The sequence below is a fragment of the Mobula hypostoma genome, chromosome 2 (genome assembly GCF_963921235.1).
Source record: "Mobula hypostoma chromosome 2, sMobHyp1.1, whole genome shotgun sequence".
In the NCBI taxonomy this organism is placed as follows: Eukaryota; Metazoa; Chordata; class Chondrichthyes; order Myliobatiformes; family Myliobatidae; genus Mobula; species Mobula hypostoma.
The window spans coordinates 222,597,597-222,608,151 of NC_086098.1; the positions used below are offsets into that span (position 1 = coordinate 222,597,597).

Sequence of the window (10,555 nt, forward strand, 5' to 3'; positions counted from 1 at the left end):
CAGGGAAAGGATGATAGGGTACAGGAACCGTGGTGTACAAAGGCTGTCAAGAAAAAAGAAAAGCTTACGAAAGGTTCAAAACAATAGGTAAAGATAGAGATCTAGAAAATTATACGGCTAGCAGGAAAGAGCTTAAGAATGAAATTAGGAGAGCCAGAAGGGGCCATGAGAAGGCCTTGGTGAGCAGGATTATGGAAAACCCCAAGGCATTCTACAAGTATGTGAAGAGCAAGAGGATAAGGTGTGAGAGAATAGGACCAATCAAGTGTGACAGTGGAAAAGTGTGTATGGATCCGGAGGAGATAACGGAAGTACTTAATGAATACTCTGCTTCAGTATTCACTACCAAAAAGGACTTTGCCGATTGTAGGGATGACTTACAGCAGACTGAAAAACTTGAGCATGTAGACATTAAGAAAGATGATGTGCTGGAGCTTCTGGAAAGCATCAAGTTGGATAAGTCACCAGGACCAGACGAGATGTACCCCAGGCTACTGTGGGAGGCGAGGGTGAAGATTGCTGATCATCTGGTAATGATATTTGCATCATCAATGGGGACGGGAGAGGTTCTGGAGGATTGGAAGGTTGCAGATGTTGTTCCCTTATTCAAGAAAGGGAGTAGAGATAGCCCAGGAAATCATAGACCAGTGAGTCTTACTTCAGTCATTGGTAAGCTGATGGAGAATATCCTGAGAGGCAGGATTTATGAACATATGCATTATATGATTAGGAATAGTCAGCATGGCTTTGTCAAAGGCAGGTCGTGCCTTTCGAGCCTGATTGAATTTTTTGAGCGTGTGACTAAACACATTGATGAAGGTAGAGTAGTAGATGTAATGTATATAGATTTCAGCAAGGCATGTGACAAGGTACCCCATGCAAGGCTTATTGAGAAAGCAAGGAGGCATGGGATCCAAGGGGACATTGCTTTATGGATCCAGAACTGACTTGGCCACAGAAGGCAAAGAGTGGTTGTAGACGGGTCATATTCTGCATGGAGGTCGGTGACCAGTGGTGTGCCTCAGGGATCTGTTCTGGGACCCCTTCTCTTCATGATTTTTATAAATGACCTGGATGAGGAAGTGGAGGGATGGGTTATTAAATTTGCTGATGACACAAAGGTTGGGGGTGTTGTGGATAGTGTGGAGAGCTGTCAGAGGTTACAATGGGATATCAGTAGGATAGATACAAAACTGGGTTGAGAAGTGGCAGATGGAGTTCAACCTAGGTAAGTGTGAGGTGGTTCATTTTGGTAGGTCAAATAGGATGGCAGAATATAGTATTAATGGTAAGACTAGAGTGTGGCTGTGTGGAGGATCAGAGGGATCTTGGAGTCCGAGTCCCAAGGACACTCAAAGCTGCTGCGCAGGTTGACTCTGCGGTTAAGAAGGCATACGGTGTATTGGCCTTCATCAACCATGGGATTGAGTTTAAGAGCTGAGAAGTAATGTTGCAGCTATATCGGACTCTGGTCAGACCCCACTTGGAGTACTGTGCTCAGTTCTGGTCACCTCACAACAGGAAGGATGTGGAAACTATAGAAAGGGTGCAGAAGAGATTTACAAGGATGTTGCCTGGATTGGGGAGCATGCCTTATGAGAATAGGTCGAGTGAACTTTGCCTTTTCTCTTTGGAGTGATGGAGGATGAGAGGTGACCTGATAGAGCTGTATAAGATGATGAGAGGCATTGATCCTGTGACTAGTCAGAAGCTTTTTCCCAGGGCTGAAATGGCTAACACAAGAGAGCACAGTTTTAAGGTACTTGGAAGTAGGTACACAGGAGATATCAGGGGTAAATTTTTTTGTGCAGAGAGCGGTGACTGCATGGAATGGGCTGCCAGCGACGGTGGTGGAGGCGGATACGATAGGGTCTTTTAAGAGACTCCTACATAGGTACATGGAGCTTAAAAAAACAAGAAGACTATGGGTAACCCTAGGTAATTTCTAAAGTATGTACATGTTCGGCACAGCATCGTGGGCTGAAGGGCCTGTATTGTACTGTAGGATTTTTATGTTTCTAAACTCCAATGCATAGCACTGGCAGTTAAACATCCATCGAGCTTTCATATTCTCATGTAGAGGGACCTCTTTTTCCTTTTCTGTATCTTTGCAACATAGGAAAAGTGTGTACCCAGGGTTGAGGGTCAGAAAGGTAATCGATGTGCATCTAGAGCTGGCTTCCAAAAATAAAGCCAGATACGTCAAGTCAAGTTTATTGTAATTTAACTATATACATGTGTATGATGTATATAACCATATAATGTATATAGAAATGAGCCAATGTTTCTTCGAACCAGGATGTAAAGCACAATAATACACATAACACACAATGACATGAAGGAGAGGATAGAATCTACAGATGCATCACACATAAATAACAAACTGAAGTGCATTAACATTAATTATTGTAAGGTATGGAACAGATTAATCAGTGACACTACATAGACTGGAGACTGCGGCGTAGACAGGAATAAAAACCATGGAATATAGAACACTAAAGCAGAGTGCAGGCCCTTTGGCTCATGATTTTGTGCCAGCCTTTTAACCTACTCCAAGATCAATCTAAACCTTCCATAGCCTTCCATTTTCCTTTCATCCATGTTCCTATTTAAGAGTCCCTTAAATGTCTTTAATCTGTCTCTACCACTACCAGTGGTTTGTCTTACACACCCACTACTCTCTCTGTAAAATACCTACCTCTGACATCTTTACGAAATTTTCCTCACCTTAAACAGATGTCCTCAGAAATTGGCGATTCCCGTCCAGGGATAAAGGCACTGGCTGTCCACTCCATCAATGCCTTTTATCATCTTGTACATTTCTATCAAATTGCATCAAATCCTCCTTTGCTCTTAAGCCTTTACTTGCTCAACTTTTCCACCTAAGACATGCTTTCTAACTCTGGCAGCATCCTGGCACTCTCCCTAAAGCTCCCACATCCTTCCTATAATGAGGCGACCAGAACTAACCACGATACTCCCAAGTGTGGTCGAACCAGTTTTATAGAGCTGCAACATTATTCACACTTGCCCTTTCTTAAGGCTGATCTATACTTGTGCGTACGGGCTACGCCGTAGGCCTGATTTATACTTTTGCATAGCCCTACGCCGAAGCAACCGTGCATAGTTGTGTCTGCGTCGCTCTGCAATTCACCGCCAAAACGCTAGTTGGCGGTGGGGTTTCTATGCCACTGTGTTGAGTTTCTTTGTGAGAGACATGGACGAGGAAATGCATTTCAAATATTTTCGGATGTTGGCAGGTAGATTTGATGATTTGGTTCATCGTCTCCAACCATTTATTTCGCATCAGTGTACAGACACGGCGGAGAAAAGCAACCGGAAATGCGTAGGAGGAAATGCGATGCTACCAAGCAGACCAATCACAGTTGTTGCGGTCTGTATCGCCACGACGCGAGTTACATTTTTGGGAAGGTGCACGTCACCCTACAGCGTAAGGTACTGCGTAGGGTACATGGTACCTATGGCGTACATTTGACACACAGGTATAAATCAGCCTTTAGCGTCAACATGTTCTAGTGTATTGGGAAATGGGTGAACAGTAGCTATTCACGTGTCCACCTTTTCTATGGAGTTATAAAGCATTACAGCACAGAAACAGGCCCATCTAGTCTGGTCATAGTCTTGACCATGACTCCAATACCCCTCCAATCCATATACTTATCCAAATTTCTCTTAAATGTTGAAATCGAACTTAAATCCACTACTTCCATTGGCAGCTTGTTCCACACTCATACCAACCTCTGAGTGAATGTTCCCCTCAGGTTCTCCTTAAATCAGGGTTTCCCAACCTGCAGTCCGCAGACCCTTGAGTTAATGGAAGGGGTCCGTCACATTCAAAGGCTGGGAACCCCTACCTTAAATATTTTATCTTTTACTCAATATGTAGGACCTCTAGTTCTGGTCTCAACTACAGACCCAGCACTACTGCAGCAGACCACTGGTCACATGCCTCCAGTCAGAGGCAACCATCCACTACCACTCTCTGGCTTCTCCCACGAAGCCAATGTCAAATCCAATTTACTAACTTATCCTGAACGCCAAGCAACTTAATCTTGACCAGCCTCCTATATGGGACCTTGTCAGAGGCCTTGCTATGTAAACACCATCCACTGTTCTTCCTTCATCAACTTTCCTGGTAACCTCCTAGAAAAACTCTATAAAATTGGTTAGACAGATTGTATAATATGTTCTACATTGACAATTATTAGTTGATTCTGATATTGTCAGACATGTTAAATGCTTCTTGGATGGATCTTCATAATTACAGATCTATAATTGCAAAAGCTGGAAAAGTGAAGTCAGCCATATTCTGCTCTGGAATATGATGGGCAGGCATCTACCTCTGATTAGACAATGCAGTGCAATTAGTAGCTAAGGGTGTTTGACATCCAACTTTCAACCATGTGGCAGAGGTTGGTCTAGTCTCCATTTAGCAGTTTTCTGAATGACATGGCCGAGAGTAAGCACTCATCATAAGGGAACAGTGTGCCAAGAAGGAACCTGCCACTCACTGATGCACTTTTACAAAGGGTACATTAATCAGTATTAAATAGTAAATAATGCAAAGCCTGTTTTGTGCAAATGGAAATAAAACTTTTAAAATCACTTGCCTATGGACTCTCGCACTCATACAATATCCATTCACCTGCCTGGAATGGAGCATAGAATCACATCGAGTGGTCCAAGGATGCCATGGAGTTTAACTTGTACTGGACATAAGGTAGTAATGCAGTGTCAGGAAGTAGTAGTACAAGTTATACACAGCAACACAGTAATGCAGCTTCATGTTCCCCTCCCCTTCAAACCCCTTCAGTGTCTACCACATCATAACACAAGAAATAGGAGCAGAAGTAGGCCATCTGGCCCGTTGAGCATGTTCCACCTTTCAGTATGATCATGACTGATCTGACCATGGACTCATCTCCACCAACCTGCCTTTTCCCCATAACCCTTAATTCCTCTACTATGCAAAAATCTATCCAACCTTGTCTTAAATATATATTTACTGGGGTAGCCTCCATTGCTTCATTGGGCAGAGAATTCCACAGATTCACCACCCTCTGGGAAAAGCAGTTCCTCCTCACCTCCGTCCCAAATCTACTCCCCTGAATCTTCAAGCTATGTCCCTAGTTCTAGTCTTACCTACAGTGGAAACAACTTTCCTGCCTCTACCTTATCGATCACTTTCATAATTTTATATGTTTTTATAAGATCTCCTCTCATTCTTCTGAATTCCAGTGAGTACAGTTCCAGGCAACTCAATCTCTTCTCATTGTCTAACCCCCTCATTTCTGGAATCAACCTGGTTTACCTCCTCTGCACCGCCTCCAAAGCCTGTACCTTCCTCCTCAAGTAAGGAGACCAGAACTGCACGCAGTACTCCAGATGCGGCCTCACCAGTACCCTGTACAGTTACAGCGGAACCTCCCTGCTCTTAAATTCAATCCCTCTAGCAATGAAGGCCAATATTCCATTTGCCGCCTTGATAGCCTGCTGCACCTACAAACCAACTTTTTGCGATTCATGCACAAGTACTCCCAAGTCTTTCTGCACAGCAGCATGCTGCAATTCTTTTTTTACCATTTAAATAATCTGCTCTTTCAGTTTTCCTTCCTTCCAAAGTGGATGACCTCACATTTACCAACATCGCACACCATCTGTCAGACCCTTCCCTACTCACTTAACCTATCTATGTCTCTGCAAACTCTCCGTATCCTGTACCCTACTGTCCTTTCCCTGTCTCATTGGAACATAAACGTCACACAAATATCCCCTGAACATTTGCCACATTTCTGCCGTACATTTCCTTGAGAACATCTGTTCCCAATTTATGCTTCCAAGTTCCTGCCTGATAGCTTCACATTTCCCCTTACTCCAATTAAACCCTTTGCTAACTGGTCTGCTCCTATCCCTCTCCAATGCTATCCCCTCTCCAAAGGAGAGGGAATTATGATCACTATCTCCAAAATGCTCTTCCACCAAGACACCTGACACCTGACCAGGTTCATTTCCCAATACCAGATCAAGTACAGCCTCTCCTCTTGTAGGCTTATCTACATATTGTGTCAGGAGTGCTTTGCACTCAATTTAGTATCATCAGCAAACTTGGATACACTACACTCGGTCCCCTCTTCTAGATCATTAACATTTATTGTGAACAGTTGTGGGCCCAGCACCAACCACCACAGCACACTGCTCACCACTGATTGCCAACCAGAGTAATATCCATGTATCCCAACTCTCTGCTTTCTATTAGTTAACCAATCCTCTATCCATGCTAATACATCACCTCCAACTCTATGCATCCTTATGAATCAGTCTTTTATGCAGCACCTTATCAAACACCTTTGGAAAATCCAAGTAAATAATGTCCATCTGTTCCCCTCTATCTGCTGCGCTTGTTATTTCCTCAAAGAACTCCAGTAAGTTTGTCAAACAGGATCTGCCTTTGCTGAATCCATGCGACATCTGCCTGATGGATCCATTTCTTTCCAGATGCCTCGCTATTTCTTCTTTAATGATGGCTTCAAGCATTTTCCCAACTATAGATGTTAAACTAACTGGCCCATGGTTACTGCCTTTTGCCCACATCCTTTTTTGAACAGTGGCGTGACATTTGCCATTTTCCAATCCACCGGGACCTGTCCAGAGTCCAGAGAATTTTGGTAAATTATCACCAAAGCCTCTACTATAACGTCTGCAATTTCTTTCACTACTTTGGGATGCATCTATCTGCACCGGGTGACTTATCTATCTTCAGGCCCACAAGTTTACTCAGCACTACCTCTTCAGTGATAGCTGTTCTATCAACGTCCTTACCTCCCATCGTATCCATAACATTTCTCCTTGTCATGTTGGACATGTCCTCCACCATGAAGACCGAATTCTTTGTGAGAGCACTTTCATCACAAACACTGCAATGCTTGAATAAAGGGGTTCATCAGAACCATGTCAATGGTAATGTGGAATGAAATACCTGAAACCAGAAAAAGAATAAATATCGTGCATTAATTCTACCAATACGTTCAGTATCACATCAGTACATTACTTGTTAATCTCAATTATTCCAATGTACTCCACAGCACCTCGTAATTTCTAAAAAAATGAACTTCATCTCATTGAAAATTCTACTCCACTAACCCATTCCTGTAGTTCACCTGCCAGCCTTGTGGTCATTGACTACACTGGAGAATTCTCATCAATAACACTAACGTTAAAACTCCGATCATGAAAACACTTCTTAGCCACGTTACACTAATAATCTTGACAGTGACAATGTGCATTTTTTGAATTCTGGAGTCTGTTTGCTTCCTGTACATAGTTCACAAGACTCTATTTGGCTTGACAATGACAAATTATGTATTGCAGAGAACAAAAATTAATTTACAGCAGATGGGATCAAAATACACATTTCAGACAAATCTGACTATGTGTGCTTCACCAACCTGACCTGCCTGGAATGACGTAACACAGAAGGACATAAAATACGTTCTGATGTTTGATCTAGACAACTGAACCATGTCAGCATGCTCTTATACAGTGAACTGCTGCCATGTGATTGATTAGATATTTACATTAACAAGCTGGTGTACAGTGTACCTGATAAAGTGGCCAATGAGTGTATATGCAAATTAAAGTCATCCATGAAATTAGAGATCTGACAGAGAGCAGAGCTGGCAAATTAATATTCCATACTACAGTATGTTCAGACATAATCATGTGGAGGGGCAGAGGAATGTAAAACATGGTAGATTTGCAATTGTGAATGAGGAGTCCACTGCTGTAGTTATGAGGCAGGATATGCTAAGATCAGGTGCGAATTGAAATGGGGGCAGTCTCTTTACTTCTATTTCCTGCTGGCCTTCTAAGAGCCAGCAGGAAATAGAAGAGCAGTTATGCAGCCAAATCATAGAGAAATGCAAGGTTGTACTACAAGGGGATTTCAACTTTCCCATTATTCACTGGGACCATTTTAGCAGTAAGGCTCAAAGAGGATGGAACTATTAGAGAATATTTTTCGGTACATACTCCGTTCTACTAGAGAAGGGACAGTACTGAACATGACCTTATGGAATGTAGTCAGGTTAGTAGTTGAAGTGTTAGTGAGAGAGCAATCTGCAGATGTTGATAATGATTCTGGAAACTTCAAGGGATTATAGAAAGGGGCAAGATGGTTCAGAAATGAAGGCCTCGAATTGGAGGAAGGTTGATTTCAAAATCTTAAAGACAGACGCTGGCAAATTTAGACTAAGTGCAGTTAAATTGGAGGTAAATCATCTATCCATCAAATGGGAGTCCTTTAAAAGTAAATATTAACTCAGGGCCAATGTGCTTCTACAAGGGTGATAGATAAACCAGGAATTCCAAGAAAACCCTGGGTATCAATGGATACTGAAAGCTGGATAAAGGAAAAAAATCAGAGAGGACTGAAAATAGGGGAGACTCTTCAGGAGTACTGAATGTTACAAGGGTTGGGGAAGATATTTATAAAAGGTAGGAAGGAATAAAAAAAATAACACTGGCAAACAAAACTTTCAAAACCCCTAAACTGTTTTAATAAGGATATTAAGAACAAGTGAAAGAGTAAGGTCTATTAGGAACCAAAGTCGCAATTTACTGGTGAAGCCAAAGAATGAAGGTGAGGTCTTAAATGACTAATTCTCACTAAAGAGGTACATTGTTGTAGGGAAAATTCAGGGAGAGGGAGCAGTGAAATTGTAGAATATGTGAAAATTAAAAATAAAGCATAAGATGTCTTAATGGACTTGAAGGTGGATAAATCCCAAGAGCCTGACGAGATCTATGACAGGCTGCTTTGGAATAAAAGAGAGAAGATTGCTGAGCCATTGACAAAGATTAAATCCATGAGCACAAGTCAGATGCTGGACATCTAGAAAGTCAGCGCATGTGTAAACTTTATTCACAAAGGATAACCGTCACAAGCCAGGTATACGCAGGCCTGAAAATCAAAACATTTAACCCTGGAAATCTGAAATTTAAAAAAAACCCACAAGAATGCTGGAAACACTCAGCAGAGCAGGCCCAGGGCTTTTCTCTGACTGGGAAAGAATAAACTTTCAAATAATGCCGTGTTTACCATAGTCTGTCAATACATTGTTAAAAAACCACATTGAGCCCTGGGGAATATTATTGCTCACTCTGAAAATTTAACATGCATCACTGTTTTTGGTTTTCTATCTCTTGGCCAATTTAATCTTCATGCGATCGCTATCCCTTAAATGTCACAGGCATTCGTTTTATTAAGCGGTTTAGAATTGAAAACTGGAAAAAAAGATCATGCCATTTCACTTGGTACATTTAAACTAACACAATTAATTTTTAAAAACGCAAACAACAGGAATTCTGCAGATGCTGGAAATTCAAGCAACACACATAAAAATAGCTGGTGAACGCAGCAGACCAGGCAGCATCTCCAGGAAGAGGTGCAGTCGATGTTTCAGGCCGAGACCCTTCATCAGGAATTAATTTTTACTACTGTCCATCCAGCCCGCTGGGGTTCCGGTTACTAAGGCTGGCCTGCCCGTCTAGTCCCTGGGGACTGCGGCTGAACTGTCCATCTGCTTCCTCATGGCGGAAGTGCTGGGACCCGCAGCCCGAACGCGGGCCACCGAAAGTGCACACACCAAACCGCCCCCCCCCCGCCCCCAGAGCTGCCGTTCCCCGGGACCACGGACCAGCCGAGCGAGCGCAGACTTGTGAATTTGACTGACAATATTCTGCACAAATCAGAGAGGGGTTACTGCCCCGCGTCGACATCGACTACAATCAATGACAGAAAAGTGAAGACGGGCATGGAGGTCTGCCTACAAAGTCAAAAGGTAGTGAGCCAATGGTTCGGGAGCTGCAGTCTGATTGATGAATGGATGATTACCAGACAGACTGGAGAGTGATTGGTTGTGGTCATGCTACTTATTTTGATTGACAAGCGACCCTGACGGGTTTCCAAATTACTGCTTGGTGATATGGAGATAGAGTTACAATCAAACTACATGACGATTTTATTGAATGGCCAGCGGCCTTGATTAACTTTATGACCTAATCCTGCTCCCATTCGTTATGCAACTCGTACCCTTTGAGGAACCTCCAAGAAAAAAGGGGTTAACCTCACCCCCGCTTTAAATATGCACTCCCTTGTTTCAATCAAAAACATTCTTATCCTTCTAAACAGCAGTCTAACTTGTCCAACATAAGCCAACCAGCTCATTGCAGGCAGTTGTCTTGTTTTTAAATCTGTTCTGAATAGTTTTCAATGTTTGAACCATCCAAGACTTCAAATGTGGCCTTCACCATGTAGGTGAAGCATAAACTTACTTCAATGGTTGATTAAGTGATTTGAAGTCCCTCTACACTAACCTTTTGCGAATTATAAACTTGGACCCAGATTTCCTTATACCCCTCATGATTTTATACAGCTTTATAAAGTAACCCCTTGGTCTTCACTGTAAGAGGCTGGTCTGACATGATGATGTAATTATTTACAGGGTTTTTAACATGCTTAGTTTACAGGTTTTGG

At 42.5% G+C, this 10,555-nt stretch overlaps 1 long non-coding RNA gene across 1 annotated transcript; it reads right to left on the reverse strand.

Annotated features, from left to right (window-relative positions):
• Nucleotides 1-4,630: 4,630 nt before the first annotated feature.
• On the reverse strand, nt 4,631-9,679 carry LOC134342875 (uncharacterized). The gene is made up of 3 exons (XR_010017130.1): nt 9,415-9,679; nt 6,841-6,997; nt 4,631-4,730 (listed from the first exon to the last, which is right to left on the reverse strand). It is a non-coding gene; the product is annotated as an uncharacterized LOC134342875 (long non-coding RNA).
• Nucleotides 9,680-10,555: the final 876 nt, after the last annotated feature.